Raw genomic sequence first — 23,393 nt, forward strand, 5'->3', positions numbered from 1 at the left:
CAAAATCCATCTGAATTTATTGAGCAGGAAGTGAGTTGATTGAAATAACTAAATTAATGACTTTTTTCATGTTCTTTATGTAATTGCATCAGATTTAAAGGATCAAATCAAGCATCATCAAGAAAACAAACAGTGCTAAGCTTTTCCCAAAACTAAACTGTGCTTAGTTACTGCTCAGCTGGTTTAATGGAATCAACAGAAGATGTAATGTTCCACCAGAAGACATCCAAACCCTTTTTGTCCTTTTAAATGAAACAATTATTTGTTTCATAGAAATGTATTGGTAAATGACAATGGGTAATTTACTGTAGGTACAAATCATATATATCATAACACTACATTTACATGAACACCAATAATCTTAATCTAAATAATTAATCAAAATAATTTTAATCTGATTAAAACAATACTCTGATTAAGAGTCTACCATGTAAACGGCGATGTTTAATTAATTTAATCAAACTAAACAGAAATCAAAATGAGACATGTGGAGTATGCTGATTTTCATCGCAAAAACTATCACCTCAAACTATTGCCATTGTTTAAGATTTTCGTTGCTTTTTTGCGACAGGATAGTCTATACATTCACTGCTGTTTGACACTATTCTCTGCACCTACCGAGTCAGTGAAAGACCACAGACAGGGTTTTATTTCTATATGGCATGTGGTATAAAATTCCATTAAAACAACACTTTTCCAGCAGTTCATACTTACATTCAATATTTCGTTTGTCCATGGGAGCATGCATGAAATGTTCCTGAATGAAAGTGAAAGTGCCAAACTGCAGTTAAAGTTGACATTAAAAATGAAACACACAAAATTACATGAAACTTCGGAGAAAATGTGGATAGCATGGAGACGCAATGCTGTTAATCGATCTATGTGCTATAACATGTAAAATGGGATCATGAAAGGAACATTCAAAAAGCAACTCATGTAAACACTTTAATCATACTATTGTCTTATTAAGATTAGGGCAAGTCATTTGATTACTGATGTCCATGTAAACATAGTCACTGTAAGTACTATACAGTCATATAGTGGGTCAAAGTGGACCATTTTCTAACATAAAGACAACCATGCTTATTATTATTATTATTTTTTTTTCATTTCTCAGACATCAACCAATAGGAAGCACTTCTGTACAATGCTTATTAAAAAATTGTAAAAAAAAAAATAACAAAACAGAAAATAAATATACATTGGTGATCCTATAGATAGAAATCTGAACCAGCAAAAAGATTTCTGGAGTTTTTGTAAAGGCAAGTATGTTGTTCAAACATCTATTTCCGTAAGTTAGTGGCTAATTCCGCCTTCAATTTTATAAATAAAGGTTCAAAAAGTGGGGTTTCAGAAGAACCATTTACAGTTCCTCAAAGACCCGTACAGTGAAGATTTAGCGAAGTCCTTCATCCCTAATGGGAAAAAAACTTTTTATAATCTAAAGATCCATTATCCACTATATGAAAATAAACAGGATCCATTGATGTTAAGGATCCTTCACGGAACCACTGACTCCAATAAAGAACCTTCTCAATGACATTAATGATGAGACGAAACTATTGGTTTTGAAGAAGTACGTAGTCTGACATTTCTTTTTCACAACTGGAATGCAGAATCGCAGAATTTGACCAAACAATTGTATAGTCTAAACCTGGCATTAATACATCATGTTTCGTTCTCCAGCCTCCTATTGGTCCATAATACTGGAAGTGAAACCCTGGTGGCAGCGGTCGTCTCCCCCACAGTTTCCTAGCAAAGGATGACAACAGCAGCGTGGGCGAGTGGAATAACAGGATACCAACTTTGAACTTGTGGGCAGTGGACAGGGTTCAATCTACATCCAGCGTGAGCTTTGGCTCGCATTGAGCTGAGATTTGGGTAACTTGTGGCACAAGCACTCGCATGTTTTTTTTAATCACACATACAGTCAGGCTGAGACTTGGTGGATGGTTTGAGTGCTTTTCTCTTGTCGAGTCTGTGTGATATTTTGTCTGGTGAGGGGATTTGCTATATGTGTGGCATTGCAAAGCAACCCAGGGATTTCTTAATACATGTGTGAGAGTGCGTAGGAGTGTGTATGATTGTGTGAGCTTGTTTTTCACATAATCTTGGATTTTTTAGGAGTTTTCTGATAACAAATGCTGTGTCATCACTGAAAGAGACACAACTGGCCACCATGACATCATATTATGAAGATGTTTATCAAAAAAAATATCAATAATGTAATCTCATATCAGACACAAAAAAAAGCACAAGGGGGTTTTCAGCAGGTAGGAACTAACCACCTGGCCGGTCTTAAAGATCTCATTTTCCCCCAGATCATTTACCTATAATGAAAAAAAAATATTCATTGAATTTCACTTTTTTAAGGTAAGTTGTTGCAAACAATTTATAAGGGCTGAATTTAAACAAAAAAAAATAGTTGAGCATAACTAAATTGAATTTGTTTGTTTAAATTCAGCCTATAAAAATAACCACACTGTAAAAAATGCTGGATTCCACATAAGTCCTTCAAGTTGTCCCAACACAAATGGATTATCCATTCATTCATTTTCTTTTCGGCTTAGTCCCTTTATTAATCAGGCTTCACCACAGCGGAATGAAGCGCCAACTTATCCAGCATATGTTTTACGCAGCGGATGCCCTTCCAGCTGCAACCCATCACTGGAAAACACCCATACAGTCTCATTCACACACATACACTATGGACAATCTAGCTTACCAAATTCATGTCTTTGGACTGTGGGGGAAACCGGAGCACCAGCCACTGGGCCACTGTGCAAAACAGTTTATTTGTTTATTAAAGACGCAAACCCCTCACTGCACCACAGCTGCGCACCTTCAGCAAACCTCCTAATTCCTGCAGCACGAGGACTTTATGATTGTTTATGAGTGTCAAAAGTGGCTGATCTGTTCGGTGAAATATTTGAAAGCGTGACACAGCATATCAAATGACTTAAACGATATAACTAAAGAAATCTCCACTGTGCTGAGCGAGAGCGCTAACTGAACAGAGCATCATCGATGACGTAAGTGTGCCCAGGCCCGAATGTAATGTGGCTGCAGACCGTCGGTGGAGACGAAAGGGGGGACACGCGTGCTTTGGCCCGGTTCAAGGCAACTGTACATAGCGTGAGTACTTCCTTACTTAGACACTTTAAACTGTAGAGTTTTAAACTGTACTTTACAAAAGACCAGAGAGGTTCCAAAATGAAGTTCAATTGTATAAAATTTGAAAACACTAATGAATTATAAATTGCAGTTCATGCTGGATTCCACGCAATTGCGTCAAGTTGTGCCAACACAAATCGATTATTCATTCATTCATTTTCTTTTCGGCCTAGTCTCTTAATTTAATCAGGTCTTGCCAGAACGGAATGATCTGCCAACTTATCCAGCACATGTTTTATGCAGCGGATGCCCTTCCAGCCGCAACCCAACATCAGGAAACACCCTTACATACTTATTCACAAACATACACTATGGTCAGTTTAGCTTATTTAATTCATCTGTACCAAATATCTTTGGAAACCAGAGCATCCGGAGGAAACCCACACAAACACGAGGAGAACATGCAAACTCCATACAGAAATGCCAACTGAACCAGCAACTTTCTTGCTGTGAGGCGATTGTTCTACCCACTGCGCCACAGTGCTGCCCTGGTTGCAATTTCATAATAATATTTTACATAATTTCAAATATGATAAATGACTTGCATTTGTACTGTGTATGCACACACTTTATTTATTTATTTATTTTCTATTTACCAATGCAATCCATTCCAACAAATATCACCTAAAATCAGGTGTGACTTTTACTTTCACTACAGATTATCCACCCATCTCTTCAGATTAGACAGCGGTTGTGGTGTGCTGTTAAAAACAGCATCTCAGGTAGAGGTACAGCAGGGGTTGGTTTGTTGGCACCGATGTGCGTCTCATGAGGTGTTGTGTCTGTTTGTGTGTTTTGGTCTGCATTGCGTGTGCATGTTCGAGATCTGACCTGCTCATGGCCGTGCGTTCATACTGTGCAAACTCCGTGCAACGGATTTATTTAGATCAAAAGAACCAGGCCCTATATGCGGCCATAAGAGATTTATTTGCAGACCGTTTTGACTGTGTGTGAGTGTGTGTGCTGCACTGCCACCCCTCTGTCGGCTCATCCTGACATCTGTGAGTCAATTAGCTGTCTAAAGAGAAAACATCCCCCTCTCCACCTTGCGCACACACACACACACATCTGAGGGTGAGCAGAGAGAGCAGGCCGGTCTGTTGGGGGAGGGGTGTGTATTGGTGGGGGAGGGTAATGGGGTTGGGTGTCAAGAATGTGGCTCTTGGCTTGTTCTTTTGTATGTTGTGCGTTTTTGTATATTTTAGTGACACATTGGAGGGATCTTACACTTTTACAACTTGTGCATGAATAAGTGCAAGTACTAATAGGGCCAGTTGGTGTTTGTGAATGAAAGTTGAATTATTTAAATGTATTTTATTTTAATAAGTTTTTAATTTAATTGTATCTATTGTGTTAGTTGTGTTAATAATAGTGTTAATTATTATTATTATTTATATAAATATGTAACATTAAACTTTAAACTTTAAAAGGTTAATATTTACTCTAATATTTACTCTATTCCTTTGTGTGATTTTATATCTATTATTTAATATTTATAAAAATAATTGTATATAAATAAATAATTGTATGAATGTATTTTATTGTGTTTGATTATTTTTTTCAAGTTTCACGTTTTTATTTTATTATTTCGACTTTATTATTTTACACACAAATCCTATATATTTCAGAATTGAAAAGAACAATAATACAACTTGGTAGGGCCTGTATGTCTTGGTCAATCAAATTGCTTTCCAGGCCATTTTGCATGCTCCATTTATACCAGAGGTTGCCCAAACTGGGTCGCTGGTTCGAGCCTCAGCTCAGTTGTTGTTTCTGTGTGGAGTTTGCATGTTCTCCCTGTGTTTGCGTGGGTTTCCTCCGGGTGCTTCGGTTTCCCCCACAGTCGAAAGACATGCGGTACAGGTAAATTGGGTAGGCTAAATTGTCCGTAGTGTATGAGTGTGTGTGTGAATGTGTGTGTGGATGTTTTCCAGAGATGGGTTGCGGCTGGAAGGGCATCCGCTGCGTAAAAACTTAAAAATAAGTTGGCGGTTCATTCCGCTGTGGCGACCCTGGATTAATAAAGGGACTAAGCCGACAAGAAAATAAAAGATAATATAGATAATATAATATAATGTAATATAATATAATATAATATAATATAATATAATATAATATAATATAATATAATATAATATAATATAATATAATATAATATAAACTATTTTACATGAAAGTTGCCACAGGTTATTTTCTAATTTATTTCATAATATTTAAAAGTAAATAGAAAACATTACTTTGAATAATATTAACTAATGCAGTATAACTTTTTAGTTATAACGTATTAAAATTAAAACATAAACAATCACATTTATAACACAGTGAAGTTTATAACAGCATACACTAGTCAAGCCGAATCTGCTTTTGCCTTGATTCCCTCACCAAAGCCTTTGCATTGTCCTCTGTCCGTCAGATGACAGTATACACATTTTAAACTAAATTACAGAATGAAACATTCAATTTCAGTTAGCCATTTTTGTAGTTTAACAATGAAACAAACAAATAACAGGTCACATTAAATTAGAATTTACAAGCTTTAAACCATCCCCATCCTTCTTCCTCTCTTCTCAGATGGGACAACAGGCCAAATCTAACGATACCATGGGCCAACTTTGGCCTGCGGGCCCTAGTTTGGACATCTCTGATTTTACATCATTGTGTACATAAATGTAATTGGATAAAAAATTTGTTCTACTCTCCAGTGCTATATGAATAACTACATTCACTTTGTAGATGTGATGTTCTGTTGAATGCTCCATTGGCCTCAATTGCTGTTTTAGTTTCGTGATTTCATTTATAACTTGATTTTTTTTAATCAAGACCACATGTTGTCATATTCTCATTTAAGATTTCAACTAAATAACCAAGTCCCAAGAGTTAATGCTTCTTGTTGTGTCCCAAATCACACTTTTAGCCCTGTTCACACCTGTTTTTGTCAATCTGACCACATCCAGACAACACTAAATATAGTTATAAACAGTTTCTATGTAAAACATTTTGAGCTCATTCACTCAAGACTGTTGAAAAGACATTTCAGTCAGATTGCTTTGATAACCTAGATGCTCTTGTGCACAATCAAGAAACTGAAAATAGAACAAAACTGGACAAAAGAGACAGATTACACCAGGTGTAAATGGGAATGTGTCTTCCTTTGTATACTTGTGATCCAATCGACCATTCAAATCTCAATACCAGATGTAATAAGGGCCCAGGATTGCATTCCTTGAATCTTATCCCAATTGGAAAACTAGCCCAAGTGTAAATATCCACTAAGAATCTCCAATTTTCAAAAATAAAGTGATCATTTCCCAAGCACGCAGAGATCTGAAAGCGGACGTGTGTATCTTTCTCAGCGTATGGATTCCAGCTCGTCTCTCTGAGGCGTCCCACATTCATTCTTCGTCCCATTCCCTGATGCCCTCTGCATCCTTAGGCTCTGCTATGGAAATACGCCTCAGTCTCCCTGCTAATTATTAAAGAAGCAGCACCTCATTAACTGGGCTAGGGGATAATAAAAGATTCATGCGGCATTCTTAACGTCGCTGCACGCTCAGCGCTTCTGTCGCTTTCTCTTTCCCACCTCGCCTCATCTCCCGAGGATTCTCACGCTAGATACTTATCTGTTATCCATACAGGTCCCACTCAATCTCTCAGTTTATTCAGGCTGCCAGCCATCTTGTGTCATGGCTACATGCCAAGTGCCTTCAGACTGAAGGACTGGTTGTTAAATAAAAAGACGAGCTATTATATAAAGCGAAAGTCAAATAGACATGCGTATGTTAGATTTTATTTTAAGTTTAACTCTCTGAAAACAAAGAGTGTCTGTTCACCCAAAATTATGAGGTTTTCTGACGAGGTTTTATTCGCAAACAAACACTGATTTGTGAACATAAACGAAAGCTCAACCAAACCTGCTTGACTTGTTAGGGCCGGGACACTCCAAGCTGTGCCAAACATCTAGCACTGATGGAAACCAACTATGTTGTTTGCTCGCACATGGTCTCATCTGGACCAAAAAACTGCGCATGAGCACACCAAATGAACGGCATCTGAAACGAGACCATACGTCTGCATAAGAAAATGTGTCTTTCTGCACCTGTGGGAGGCAGTAATCCGTTTTCTCATTCCAAAATGAAAACCAGATATGAAATGCCCACAGACAAAGAGTTTAGTATCATTATCACAGTAATTGTCTCTTGCCATGGAGGGATGTGTTCATGCAAATATGTCTGATAATCTAATAATCGTTTGAAAATATTTGAGAAATGCAGCGAAATTACAGCCGGCTTCCTTGTCTTCCTACCTGACTTGAATTGTTTACTTGGGCATGTCATTTTTGTTCTAGCAATCTGATTTGTTGCTAAAAAACCAATCAGAGCGCTCTCTACAGCTAACTCAAATTCTATATGCTGATTTGGGTCAAAACAATCTGACCCAACAGTCAACTGTCAGCTTGGCGTGTTGCAGCCTTTAGAATAAACCTCATTAGTTCGTGAAGTTCAAATGAGCTACAGGTATGTGACATGAAAGAATAAACATGATTGGTTCTCACAGGGCCGGAGTGGGACTCCTTTTCAGCCCTGGAGTTTCAAGCCTCGGACCGGCCCACCTCAGTTCACGACTGACTATATTAAAATAAGTTCATTTCCAATTCAGTTTCTAATGACACTATCACGTCTTTTTTTGAGAAAGCAGCTGCTTTAGAACTTCAAATGTTCAACAACCCTAACAGTATTATATGTCTTAACAATAAATATGAAAAAAATAAATTACTCAAACGAGGATCAAACCCGGGTTGGTGGCGTCGCAATCTAACGTGCTAACCACTAACGTGCTAACTCACATCTGAGTTATATCATCATTAACCTGCAGGCTGCATCTTGTTTACAAGGCTGAGAGAAAGAGCAGAGCTGCGGTTAAATAATGAATAAAAAGACTGTGGTCAAGTAAATAAATAAATTAATTTATAAAGTGTGACTGCTGAGAGCAACAGATTCTGGAGCTAGGGACACCGGCCTTCGCGGCCAAAAAACAGACCGGCCCACCGGGAATTCTCCTGGTCCTCCCGATTAGCCAATCTGGGCCTGGGTTCTCATGTGTCAAGCAAGCATGACAGAGTTTCCTTGACCAAATTTAAATGATGTAAACGCTGTTCAGTAATAAATGGTACTATAGTCATGTGAAAAACATAAAGAAAGAACACCCTGTTGTATTTTATGGTTTCCCATTAAACCCAGTAGGCACACAATGTCACAAGATGTTAATATTAGGTTAGATTTAGGTCATGGCAACAGGTGACCAAAATTCAGAGTCTAGCCAGTGTCAAAGGACAATGTTATTTTGATGTCCATTAACAACGTCAAATGATGTTGATTATTTTCTGATTTTAGGTTGTTTTGTAAAGCGACGAAAATCTAACGTCGAGCCAACATCTTAAACCAGGGTCATATTGACATCAAATACTGACATTTATGCATCAGGTATGGCAACCAGCATCTGATAGACGTCATAGTGGTAACGTCGACACAATTTCAAGCTTTCCATCATTAGACATTGATATTTGGTTCATTTTAGTTTGGACATTGGACACTGACATCAGCTTGACAATGGGTTCTGCTGTCAAACCAATTTTCATTTTCAAACAAAATGCAACATCCCTACAACTATGGGGTACAAAGTCAATCTGACATCATGCTGACGTCCTGTCCCTACTAGGAAGATATAATAAAAAAAAACTATATGGTTCTTAGCATGTCTTAAAATTTGGTAGATCAAACCTCAGATGAAAAGGTGTCATTATTTATTTAACGAAAACAAAGCCAAGATAGAAAAACCATGGGTGACAAACATAGGATAGCCTATGATTCAGATGTCTGTAGATCCACTTTTAGCAGAAATTACTCATTTAATGTATTACTTATTTTTAGATCATTATTATTTTTTTTTATTTAATTTTCATTACACTTTTTTATCATTGTTACTATTTTAGAAATCAATTTAGGAATTAAGTAATTATTTTCTGTGTGACATTTTCAGTCTCTGATCACAATCTTTGGAGTGGTTTTTTGCACAGCATTTCAGTCAGGATGAGCTCTGCACTTTGACTGGACTATTGCAACATCTTGACTTTGTTTTCTTTCTCAACATTTGTTCTGTTGCTGATTTTCTGGTGTGCTTGGGATCATTGTCTTGTTGCATGACTCAATTTCGGCTAAGCTTTAGCTGTGGGACGGGCAAGTTGTTAACACACACCTGATGGCTCCAGACCAACAAACTGCTAAAACTTGTGCTGATGACAGTTAAAGTATTTGAGTGCCTCACTAATGTGTTGTTGTTCAACTAAAACATGCCTCAATAATTGATTACCTCCTGAAATCATAGGGGCTGAAACTGAATTTAATAGGGTTTCCAAACATTTTTCCTATGACTTCACACACTTCATATGCAGGGTGTTTGCTGGGTTTTTAAAAATCCTAAATTTCAAAAACAAAATTCTACGCCTTAAAAACCTCTTAAATTCACTGAAATAATGTGTTGTAGCTCTTAAATAAATTTAAACAGGCTTAATTTTGCTTTATCCAAGTAAAGTTACTCATTCAGCCGACATCCATCCAGTGATCAACGTATATAGTCATATAAAAAAGTTCAAAAAGCACACCCTGTTGAACTTCATGGTTTTCCTATCAACCCAGCAGGCAGACAATGTCGTAAGACGTTAATGTTAGGTTAGATTAATCTCAATAAAGCCTAATTTTTAAAGATTTTTTATTGCAAAGAAATACAATTCACAACAGCGGTTACACAAGAAAAGAAAACTAAAAACACTTACACGATTCCTCATGACAATACCGGGTCATTAGAAAAAATCCTTTGTGTTCAACCATGTATAAGTCTAACATTTAAGTCTTAAAAGGGCCTTAAAAAGTCTAAAATGTGACGTGAAAAAAAACAGCAGAAACGCTGATATGGATATTTGACCTCTGCGTTTTAAGTTTTAAAAGAACAGGCTTTTGGGGAAGGTTAAAAATCCCTTATATTTCATTAAAAGTCTATTAATTCATGTTCAGAAGATAAACAAAAGTCTAATAAGTTTAAAATGACAAAACTAAATGATGACAGAGTTAAATTTTTAGGTGAACTAACCCTTTAAATATCAATCACATCATACTTGATGTCCCCCTGAAGTGTCTTAAAATATACAGAGCTATTCACCATTGTAATTTTTGTTTAAAAGTAGGAGATTTATTCCTCTGTGGTGACTTCAGATTAATAAAGGGACAAAGTTGAAAAGAAAATGAATGAATGAATTCTATTTAAAAGTATTCTGAGTCTAAGTATTTCTGAAGAGTGGTAATGATAATGGTAATACTATTTCTTGATATTAATATGAAACTAGACTTTGTTTACCCCAATGGAAAACATTTTTACATTGTCTGAATTGTTTAAGCCCCAGTATTTAATCATCTGTGTTTTAGGAAAGCATTTGATTGGCCAAAAAAAAAATAACAAGATACTGAAGTGTCATCAAAATCATTGATTTGTTTTGGCAGAGGAGAGACTATTTGAATCCTTACATTTTCCTAAAAGTGTTTTTGGAGCTCACTGGCTAATATTAAACATTAAGGCTTAAATGTAGTCCTAATAAAATCAAATCTAAACTAATCACTTTTGATTTCATGAGGACTTTAAAGAGTTTCCCGGTGCGGTGGTTTTTAGACTTTACGTGATAACACAATGGGTATAGATATGGCCGTTTTCAAATGTCAACAAACAATGGCTGGAGTAAAATGTCACCATTGTGCACATTACATCGCATATGCAAATAACCCCCTTTTTAACAGCTCAAATCCCCAGTAATGAAATTCCTGTGGAAAATACCCAGAGTTTAACAATCCCTCCCCGACACAAAAGATAGGAGATCATCAAACATTTAAAGATCACACCCAGGACTCGCTGATAAGGATGTTTTTGTGTGTCATCCTTTGAATAAATATGACACTTGCAGAGAGATCATGGCATTACTGAATGTGAATGGGAGTTTCCAAAGTAAGGATTTATTGCCTTGTTCCTCATGATATTTCATTTAAAGTCGCTCATGTACTTTCTATTTCTTGTAATTGTGGTTGTCGTACAAACCTAGTTTACTTTGCATTTATGATTATGACACACTTCAAATGATATTACCGAATAAGTGTAAAAGGCCATTTTTTATTTATTTATTAGGTTTTTTACTTTTAAATCCATTGCCAAACATTATCTAAATCCCTTTTGTGATGCAAGTTTTTCTGTCAGGTGTCTGTTGATAATTCCACATATGTAAGAAAGTTATAAATACATGTAATGGAGGTCAGATAGCGAAGTGCTACGAAGGTAAGTCTCACAGAATGGGAGTAAGGTTAGGTGGGTTTAGTGTAACAGAGGCCACCTAGCAAAGTGCTACGCAGGTAAACCTCCCTCATCTGACCTCTAAAAGTGGGCTATTGACAGACACTAGAGGTCATGGTCTTTAGCCTCCTTGTTAGAGCAACACACTCTTATACAAAGAATCACCGGTTCAATCCCAGCTCAGACCAGGTTGGGTGCAGTAGGACAGGTGGGTTGGAAGCTCATTCAGGATGGGAGGGAGGTTTAGAGGGGTGAGTGTAACAGAGGCCCTTTAGCAAAGTGCTATGGAGGTAAACCTCACTCGACATTCACAAGGGGCTTCAGCGTTAAAGCTTGACAGTGGTCGTGTCTGAAGTTGGGGCTGACGCGATCATCATAGCAGCGTCAACCAATGAAATTTGTCAGCAATCGGCTACTATCTTAGCTGGTATACTTGCATACAGCGATCTGATTGGCTGACGCTTCCGTCAGCGCTTGAAAAGTTGAGAAAGTTGCAACTTCTGCAGTGAGCAATGCCACTGAGGCGGCACCGACAGATCCACAATGCAGTTCGGCAACGCCTGACGGCACCCATTGAAAGTGAAAGGGAAGCGTTGAAGCTGACGAAAAGCTATGCAGGTAAACCTCCCTCCACTGACCTCAAAAGATGCTCTATAGCAACAGATGCTAGAGGCCATGGTGTTTAGCCTCCTTGTTAGAGTAATCGACTCCCATACAAATAATAGGCAGTTCGGTCCTAGCTCAGACCGGATTTGGTGCAGTAGGACTGGTTGGTTACATACATATAACGCCAAAGTAAAAAAAAAAAGGAAAACGCCCTCCTTAATTCTGTAGCCTTCAAATTCTTTGCAAAATATTTCCAGAGTGCTAACAGAGACAAGACATTTTGTCTGATATATTTAATTATTTATTTAAACAGCATTTGGCCAATTAATTTGTTAAATAAATTAATTCCGTTAAACAGCATTTGGCCAATATTTAAAAAGAGTTAAATTAAATTAAATTAAATTAAATTAAATTAAATTAAATTAAATTAAATTAAATTAAATTTAATTTAATTTAATTTAATTCAATTTAATTTTTATCTAGTCTTTGGGTTTATCATCGATTTGCGTGTGTTCATAGCATGCAGCAGTGCTCCTGCATATTTTAGGATAAAAAACAAACCTATAGTGACAGCGCAGTCACAGTCATTGATCTTGCGCACTGACTTCTGCCCTGCATCCATAGAACCAGAGCTGATGAATAGCCCTGTTTCCACATCCCATAAATAATCAAGACTTTCAGTACCTACGCATGGACAACACTGGAGGAAACAACCATTAACTAACAGCGGAAAGCAAAACTTCAACACCAGTTACAAGTTCATTGATGTGTATTTATAAAATAAATAAATAAATAACGCACAGACCATTCATTTCAGATGGGTCATATAATATTCGACTATATAATGTTAAATGCCACTGAGTGCATAATATGAAAAAAATTCTTGTACTGAAGTAAAGTCTAAACATAAATAGATTTAAACATGTTAGACTGCTTCATGTTAGTTTAATGTACATTGTGTTTTATGTGTTTACTGTAAATTTAAGCCCATCAGACAAAGCAAATTACTTGCAATAGGAAGGAAGGAATATACTGCAAACTAAGCTGCTTTCTTGACCCAGAGTGTTATAAAAAATATGTCCTATTCTCGTGCAGCAAAAGCAGAAGCGATACAACCAAAATGCTTCATCTTGAGAGGAAATATGAGCCATAAATTTCCCGCTGACATGTAGCAATGATTTACGTAACAGGGCAAACAACGTAACAAATTTCATTCTCAGTGCCAGATATGCAAATGATATGCAAAATGTCTTACGTTTTGACATCGCTACCTCCATATAAACTGATTAACACATAACATCTTGAATCGAGGTTTACTTCAATTCAGTGTTCACTTTAAAAGTAAAAAAAAAAGTAATTTATTGCTTATTATATCATTACAACGTATTTTAAATCCATTTTAATTACTTTGTCTGAAAAGTAATGTAAGAAAAAAAACTACATTTACCACTTGACTCAACTACTTAATAAATCTCAAGGCATAAACAAGTTACTTAAAAAAAGTTATTAATTACTAATTACTACATTAACAATGTATTTCAATTACTTTTTTAATTACTGTGTCTAAAGGCTGATTTATATTTCTGCGTCGAGTGATCGACGTGACCCACGTGACCCACGGCGCCTGCCTTGTGAGTAGCCGTGCATTTATGTTCTTATGTTCTTCCGTGTCGTTTCTTGGCGGATGCTGTGTTTTTTCTGAACGCTACCTTAATGTACAATTAGCTAAAACTCGTTCATTCAGAGGCAGGAACTGGTGTATGTGCAACAACATTAATCATAAGGTAAACACAAAACAACAGTTTTCATCAAGAGCTCGACACTTGTAAACACATGTAGTTTCATTTTTTGAGAGGTGCGCATCAGCATCTACGTCAGCCACAAGGAGGGATATGCGATTGTGCAAAGGCTGCAACGGAGCTTATCTGCGCTCTTGACGCATAAGTATAAATTAGCCTTAAAAAGTAACTTAATTACTCAATAAGCAATTTTATTACTTGACTCAACCTTACTAAATGTCTCTATAAATCTCAAGACATAAACAGGTTACCTCAAAAAAGTAATTCATTACTAATTACATAATTAACAGTATTTCAATTACTTTTTTAATTGATGTGTGAGAAAAGTAACTTTATAACTCAATAAGTAATTGTATTACTTGACTCAACATTATTTAATATCTCTAAATCTCAAGGCATAAACATAGAAATTAAACTTGATTCTTTCTATTTGAGTCAAAGAGAACATTTTAGCTTTTTAAATATGTAACACTTAGTAAATATAAACAATAATAAACAGTATGCGTTAATCACAAAACGTTTCAAAGCAATAACAGAACATGTCATAAATACCATATATTGATATACATTTCTGACTCAATTCATTGTTCCTTAATTATGTAGTCATCTTGATAAACGAACCTTCTTTAATTAAAAAAAAAGATTATGCAAAATATATTTGTATAACAAATAAAAAAAAACACAAATCCCCTGCTTCTCTGAATTGATTTATACAGAATGAAGGCCAGTACATTAAAAATAACTGCAATTCAATTACCTTAAAATCGGTAGATTTCGGTATCGGTAGAAAGTAACTGATGTACTGTAAACTAGCAATTTTCCATATTTTGTGATTCATGCTTTTATTTTTCCTAATTTATTTATGCTGTTGAACTGGATTATGGGACATTATACTAACATTATGGAATTTTCCTCCAACAACTGTTACCCTTGAATAGTTTGAAAAGGGGCTTTTATGAATATATTTTAATAGTTTAAAGTGCTATATAGTCTGGGTTGGTGTTTTACATTATGGTACAAATTATGTTGTAATAAACTGCCAGTACATTGTCTGTTATTCTACAGACTTATTTCTCCATATATTATTTCTTATACATTATATTTTTATAAATGACTTTTTATTATGAAAAAATGTCAATAAAAGTCAAGGTCGAACCTCAAAAATCGACAGAGCAGAGATCATGCTCCAACCATAATCCAATTCACAACCAAAAATAAACAGAAAACACAACAAATACGGAGACTGTTAATTAACAGATATTGTTTTCCAGTGTAATTACATCCAAAACCACTTGCATTGCAGGTTGGCTATTTTGCATGTACATCGTTAGATTTTGCCACAATTATACAGTTACTTGCTGCAAAAACGGGCAGTAAAATGCCACATACATTCTTTACAGCTCACTACTGTAAAATGCACAGCATTGTGGGTAATTTTAAAACATATACAGTAACTTACTGCATATTAGGAATTTGCTGTATTCTACTGTAATCAAAGTAATCAAGTACTACTACTGTAGTTGAAGACAAAACTTGTCGCTTGTTATAGTAAATAATAAAAATTAAAGTTTTTTACTGCTAGTGTAAAATGTAAATAAATATCAGTAAAAGTACTGTAAAAATTGTCCTACTGTATGATTAAAATGTGGTAAAGGGCATTTTACCATAAAAAGAAGTTGCAGTTAGGATATTTCGCTGTAAAAATTAAACCGCGATAGGGCTCTCCTACTGTAAAATACTATTAGAGGTAAGTTACGGTAAAGAGGCAGTTGGCAAAAGTGCTGCCATTAGGTTACCGCAAAAATGCAAAAAATGTCCAACAGTGCTAACACAACCGGTTATTTTAATAAGCTGGCTGTTATGAGTTATCAGTGTATTAGTCTTATTGACCTCAAAGGTGAATCAAACGTTTATTCTAGTTTCATTTTCAGGGTTGCTTTCAACAGGATGTGGCACTGTCAAAAACAGGGGCTTTAGAGAAGGCAACCCCTGCTCTCGCTCCCTAAAACAAGACCCTCCCATCCACAAGTGAACAAGTCTTCCTCAAAGGTGCTTATCCAGAATCCACCCACTGTCCTCTCGCATGGCCCTGACTCACCACGTCCAGCCGGGGCGTTGTGTTCACTAAGAGGAAGCACTGCGTGTATTTATAGACATTTCTGGTATGAGAAGTCTGAACAATAACAAACCCCCACCCCCACAGCCAGCTCACTACCACAACACAACAGCCACGGGTGGAGGGGAGAATAGCAGAGCTAATCAAACTTCGGTTTCGCTGCTCGATGATGACAGGAAAATAAAACTGAGAGCACTAGTTGCATTGTACAAGGTGGTTTTGACAGCTAACGCAGAACTGGGTGATTTCTGTGTGACGGTAATCAGGGGAAAAGTTGGATTCTTGAGCAGTTATGGAAGCAGTTATGTTAGTTCAGTTTATCTGAGAGCAAAAACAAAAAGTTTGTTAAAAAATGCGTGTATTGTGTTTGAAGAATGTGACTAATTACGATTTCATAAATATGGTGGAGAGCGTTGTCTTATGACTCTTAAAGCGGCAGATTTATTTAGAGAAGTATTAGATAAACATGTCTAATGAAACGTTAAATTGGATTAAAAGACATATTTTCCCTGATTTTGTCCTATTAAGCTTGTTATGGCTGTGTATATTTCATTCATTCATTTATTCATTCATTTTCTTGTCGGCTTAGTCCATTTATTAATCCTGGGTCGCCACAGCGAAATGAGCCAACACGTTATCCAGCACATTTTTATGCAGCAGATGCCCTTCCAGCCGCAACCCATCACTGGGAAACATCCACACACACACAATTCACCTGTACCGCATGTCTTTGGACTGTGGGGGAAACCGGAGCACCTGGAGGAAACCCACGCAAACACAGGGAGAACATGCAAACTCCACACAGAAACGCCAACTGAGCCGAGGTTCAAACCAGCGACCAAGCGACCTTCTTGCTGTGAGGCAACAGCACAACCTACTGCGCCACTGCGTCGCCCACTGTGATTATTTGTATATTTTAATTGATATATAATGCATATCATAAAGCACATAAATCGTTTAATTAAAGTACTTAAGAGACCGCAAGTATTCACTACTTGATTCTCAGTTTTCTGAATTTACAATATATAGTTGTGTTTGAGTAGACCAAATTATTTGTTTTATTCTATAAACTGTGGTGACCCCTGATGAATAAAGTGACTAAGTCGAAGGAAAATGATTAAATGAATGAATATTAGATGTAACATAAAATTAACAAAAAAACATATTGATGTAAACAAAAAAATGTGTCATTCAGGGAATTCTGTGAAAGTCAATTTATGTTTATTCAACGTATATATTAATGAAACTAACTCTAAACCCAACAAAGTTTCACAGCAATTTAGAAATCTTGGATGTTGAAAAAATCACATGTTTTCATACAAATGAAATGGTATTAATTTGCATGAATTAGCTCATTTTCTGACAAATAGTTACGTTTTTCTTATGAGATCTGGATGGCTAACTAGGTTACAGATTTTAACCATTTACAGATTTTTTACCATTATTTACTGTGCAAAACTAAAAACAAGGCGACACAGTGTCTCAGTGGTTCATTCCACTGTGAGTGTGGCGATCTCTGAATAAGGTTCTAAACCAAAGAAAAATGAATGAATGAATATTAAATGTAAAATAAAATGTATAATTAAAAAAAAAACATAGTGATGTTAACAAAATCCAACCAAATATCACGACCATCCATACATCTTGGATTTTGTGGTTAATTTGTATAAAGTTGTACAATCTCATTCAAACATTTGATTAGTTAATCTCCCAGTGAGGGCTAGAGTTAGGGGAGGGGTTTGGGGTTGCACGCCAATTCATGTTTATTTCTATAGCGCTTATGCAATGTAGATTGTGTCAAAGCAGCTTAACACAGAACTCTGTCAGTCCAGTTTCAGAGTTGAAGTTCAGTTTAGTTCAGCTCAGTGTGGTTTAATTTTCACTGCTGAAAGTCCAAACACTGAAGAGCAAATCCATTGATGTGCAGCTCCACAAGTCCCAAACCAAGCAATCCAGTGGTGACAATGCAGAGGAATAAAACTTCACCAATTGAAAAAAAAAGAACAAATTCTCGAGAAAAACCAGGCTCAGTTGGGCACAACCATTTAAAAATCATGTTATCATATGAGTCATATGAATGAAATTGTATTAATTTGCACGAATTACCAAATTTCCAGACAATCCGTCAAATAATTAAGTTTTTCTCATGAGATCTGGATGGTTAATCAGGTTGCAGATTTTACCTGTAGAATATTTACAGTTTTTACTATTAAAACCACAGCCACATTTCCCGTGCAAACTAAAATCAAGCTGAACTGTATTACTTTAATATCGTATTACTGTATAACTTTAATAATCTTACTTTAATTTACTCAGCTAAGTGACTTATTCAACAAAAAAACAGACAAAAACTCCTTAAGATTATGCAAAAGACAAAAAAAAATTAAAAACATGTTGTTTAATAGTGCTGGTGACCATCTGTTGGTTGGCCAATCACAACCATGGGTACCCACAAGGCCTTCTGTCTAATCCTGCTCCACTGTACATACAGCGAGAGTCATAAACACTGAGTCACGCATCTTCAAAACAACAACACAAGCTCTGCACAGGACAGGGATTTGTACAGATCTCGCAGCTGCACCAGTCATGCAAAAAAATGGTGCACACTTCACAACCGAAACAGATTGTTTTGCGTGAACAAAACTGGGTCTGCAGGTGCCGAAACCACCAGAACAGCGCTTTCAACAGTGTCTGCGTGTAGAGAAGTGTCAGGAAGGGTATAACCAACATCACTGTTAAAGCAGTCAGTCAACAAACTAGCAGATGGTGCTGCCATGCTGATCTACCGACAACATCTTCCCCTTAATTATCCGTGAACGCTTCAACAGGCAGTGTGGTGATTATGGGCCAGTCGCTATAGGCTTTATAAGGTGATGTCTGTGATGGGTCTGGAGCACTAGATGAATGCCTTCAAATGGCCCGTATCTTGAGTGGGTGCAAACAACTCTTTATTTTGTTAAGTGTGTGTTAAGTCTTGGAGCCTTAGGACTTGGGACCAGTTGATTTGTAGAATAAGGCTCTGTTTACACCTGGTATTAAGATGCAAGTAGACAAGGGAGACGTATTGTTTGTGACACCTGGTATTTTAAAGTCTCTTTTGTCTACTTTGCTAATAGGGAAGGTTTATATAATACTACATAAAATGTAAAATAAACAAATAAATAAATACATATATACAAATACAATATATATAGTGCATAACTGAGTACAGCCCATTTTGAAAATGAATATTTGTATCAATTTCTCAGTGAATATAGGCAATATATTTTGGTGCATTTAAACAAAACATATTTACTAAACAGAAGTATTTATTAAAATAACCTTTTAGTCACTAAACATATTTAGAAATTAAAACATAATACAATAAATTCATGCAAAGTATTACTAAAAATAAAACTACGTTTTTCTTTTTTTTTTTTTTTTGCTTCTCTTGATTTTTCCATTTTTGTATTTGTATGTAATATTTTTCTATAACATATAAATGTGGGTGTACAAGTTTTTGGACCGCTATCGTAATTTTTATAACCGTTATTTTGTTAGTTAAGCTCCAGATTTGGCTTCAGTACTGATTAATCTAATGTATGCAGAAGTATAATACTGTATAGCTTACTATTAAAAATATTGGTTTAAAACATAGATTTGTGAGGGGTGTGCCTATATATGCTAAGCACTGTATATACTGTATAGTAAAAAAAGCTATTATATTAATATGATGTACTATTTTGGTAAACAGAGTAAAATTTAGTGAAATAAAATAAGAATTAATTGTATTTCTAATAAGTTCCTAATACAGTATTTACAGTACAAGGCAAAACATTTTGCTCTTCTGTGAAATTGTGACTCTTTTACAAATATTTTTGATGTTGAACAGAGCAAGGAAATGTTTTCACAGCATTTCCCAGTGTATTGCTCTTCTAGAGAAGGTCATGTGCCTTTTAGTTTTGCTGTAATAAAAGCATTTTTTTCTGTTATTATTAAGTTGATATTATTAGCGCCTTAATAATTATTATTTTATTATCAGCTAGATGACAAACTACTGTTGTCCGATGACTTTCCTAATAAATCTACCTTGCCTAGATAACCTAATCAATCTAGTGAAACCTTTCAATTGTAGTATTTCAACTTTGGGCTGAATTCTAGTATCTTGCAACATGACTAGTAAAATATCATGTGCCGTCATTGTGGCAAAGGTAAAAGATATTAGTTATTAGATATTATAACATTTGCATTTATAAATATGTTAAAAACAATCTTCTCTCCATTAAACATCACTTGGAAAAGTAATAATAAAAAACTATTTTTGTTATTAAATATATTAGATAAAATTTAATTTATCCATGTGTTTTGGTTTTGTCCCTAAGTGCCAGGATAAAATGATATTTTAAAATGGGTCAGTGCTTCCTTCTATGCAATGTTTGACCTTAATGTCTCATCTCACAGATGAGACATAAGGGCGAGTAAACTATGAGGAATTTTTTAATAATTGAGTCAACTAATCCTTTAAGGAAGTATATACTGTATCAACTTACATAAAAAACACTGAATAAAAACCTATTCACCTTTGAACCAAACCAAACGCAAAATTTAAGTCTCCTTGGCAAACACACTTCATATAACTTAACATTTAACGTACGTATTGGTAATGAAAATTCTAATTAATAAACCGATGAAGGTCAAGTCTGTGTGAAACTTTGATTTAGAGTGGCTTATCATTCATACACTGCTAGAAATTTTATTGTATTTTTGCGGGAACTTTTTGGCAGCACTGTTGCCAGCAATTTACCGCAACTTATCTGTGAATGTAGGTGACCCTATCACAGCTTCATTTTATTTAATTTTTCAGTAAGACAACTTTACAGTAGTTTTACTGTAATTCATTTATATTTTACACTGGCAATTCCAAAAAGTGACGAGATCATGTACAACAGTATTTTAATATTCATTATTTTTATTTATATTTTAAACGGTTTACAAAAGTCATTTTCATTCATCAATCTATTTCAAATATATTTTGTGATACAATTAATATTTTATTTATCAACTGTCTCATTTTTGTCTTCAACTATAGTAGCAGTACTTGATTTACTATGATTACAGTAGAATACCTCAAATTTCTAATATGCAGTAGTTACTGTAAAAGTTTTGAAATTACCCCCAATCCAGTGCATATTACAGTAGTGAACTGTGAATAATGTATGTGGTATTTGTGGCTGTTTTTCCTGTAAACAACTGTAAGATTTAAAACTTGCATTCTGCTGGTGGCATAATGAACATATGAGAGGGAATCAGGAAACAATATGCATTAGTCTAGAAGACCTGACCTCCATTTTCAAAAGTTTCAGTACTTCTAAACTGAAACAGAACACCAGCATTTTCAAAATAAAACTCTGTATTTAGCATTTTTAAAATACTTTGTTTTCATGGGCGAAGCTGCTAGTGTGAATCCCATAACAGAACATTAACATTAGTGCATTGGTAACAAAAGTACCATTACATGCTCAAAAATGTAATGCAAGCAGAGTAAAAGTATCTGTTGTAAGTATTATTCAAAGTACGAATAAAAAGTAGCCCTTTCAAAAGTACTCAATAGTAGTGAGTGTTGTATTATGCTGTGAAAGTTTTACATGCAATTTTTGCAGGGAAGTGTAAACGTAACATTTTGTAGCGCAGTTAGTTGTTGTTTAAGGCCATTTGGAGATCTCAGTCATTAGGCATCAGTCAACTTCTCATCAGAGACGTGCATCTAAACAGTCTCAATCATTGGGTGTAAAGATTTTAGACTTTTTCTATAGGACACTTTTAAAGCTTCCAAGTTATTTGCTGCATTTAAAAAGCGTGCAAGTCTTGAGGTTGTTTAGTATGATGCGATTTAGTTTCTATGTCGATTTGATTGAACAAGAATTACAGGACTGATTATTCTACTTTAGCCAATCCCCATAGACAAGAAAAATAAAGTAGTGACTGCAGGTTGAAGGAAAATAGTTGAGTAAAAAGGCCGATACAGTGCTAAAAATGTACTCAAGAGAGAGTAAAAGTTCACAATATTTAATACAACTTATTACAATTGATGAAAAAATACTCAATTACAGTAATTTGAGTATTTGGAATTTGTTACTTTACACCACTGATAATAGTTGGTGTCATTTGTTGACGTATGTATGTCAACCACATGAGCAGTTTTGAATGCTCAAAAGTGAACAAACATTTCAGATCTCATCTGTATTTAGCGTTGTTTATATGTCATCAAACTGACAAAAGTGCATTGAACACTAGATGTAAACAGGGCCTAAGACAAAGCATTATGCATATGTTGGTCTTGGGAGAGGGTTGTTTGAGTGGGGGTGGGGCGAAGATTCTCTGAAGCCCAGCAGGTGTGTTTCTGTTTTGGTGAAACAGTAGAAGGTCTCGCTCCTGCTGTCATACATGCAGTCTTGGGAAAATCTGAACTATGCCCTAAAATTGTGACTCTGCTTATGGGACCAGTCACAAGATAAAGAATTGCTTTGTTTTATTTCAGCCATCATGCATATATATGACATATTTTGAATTAAAAAAATAAATAACCCAGGTCAACGCCTACACAGCTGACATATTTACAGTATTTTTGAAGAACTCACTAAGAGCAAAATCATATTCGAGCTGTTGCAATGTATAATTGCGTCATGTATTTACTGGGAGTGCCCTTGTAAAGCAGCCAGCACCCAAACCCTGACCTGACGTGACCCTGTTGACACATATTACTTACAATTTGTTGAAACTTCATGCCAGAATAATGATGAAAACAAGTTCCCGGCCCATACTAAGAAATCTATTGAAGAAACAAGGGCGAAAAACAACAGCTTTGCGGCAATATCCAGCTGCTCAGCTCTTGTGAGAGCGAGAGAGAGAGAGAGCGAGAGGTCATTTTGGAGCTAAATAAACAAGGTAGATAGTGAAGTGTTTCTGTAACTGGGTTGGAGGGGGTTGGGGAGCTTGATATCCTCTTAGCAAAGCAGGGCAAAGTGTCTGAGTGACAAAAACACTCTTTTAAGTGATACACTGGTGTTCAAAAGGTTGGCCTTGCAAATATATTTTTCAAAACAAGACTAAATCCCGACAAGGCTGCATTTTTTTAACTAAATACAGTAAAAGAGTATCACTGTGAAACTTTTATTATTTTACAATATTTAATTAAATAATTTATTCCTGTAATGGCAAAGATGAACTTTCAGCAACATTACTCATGTCTTCTGTGTCACTTCCTTTAATAATCTTTCTAAAAATACTGAAATGAAGCAGAATAAGCAAGTCAAAAATAGTTGTGCAGCTGAATA

At 35.6% G+C, this 23,393-nt stretch overlaps 1 long non-coding RNA gene across 1 annotated transcript; it reads right to left on the minus strand.

Moving 5' to 3' along the window:
• On the minus strand, positions 1-23,001 carry LOC141378243 (uncharacterized). Its single transcript, XR_012392254.1, has 3 exons — positions 22,826-23,001; positions 7,086-7,223; positions 1-1,752 (listed from the first exon to the last, which is right to left on the minus strand). It is a non-coding gene; the product is annotated as an uncharacterized lncRNA (long non-coding RNA).
• Between the last annotated feature and the right edge of the window lie 392 nt (positions 23,002-23,393).

Source organism: Danio rerio, chromosome 16 (assembly GCF_049306965.1).
Source record: "Danio rerio strain Tuebingen ecotype United States chromosome 16, GRCz12tu, whole genome shotgun sequence".
Taxonomy (NCBI): domain Eukaryota; kingdom Metazoa; phylum Chordata; class Actinopteri; order Cypriniformes; family Danionidae; genus Danio; species Danio rerio.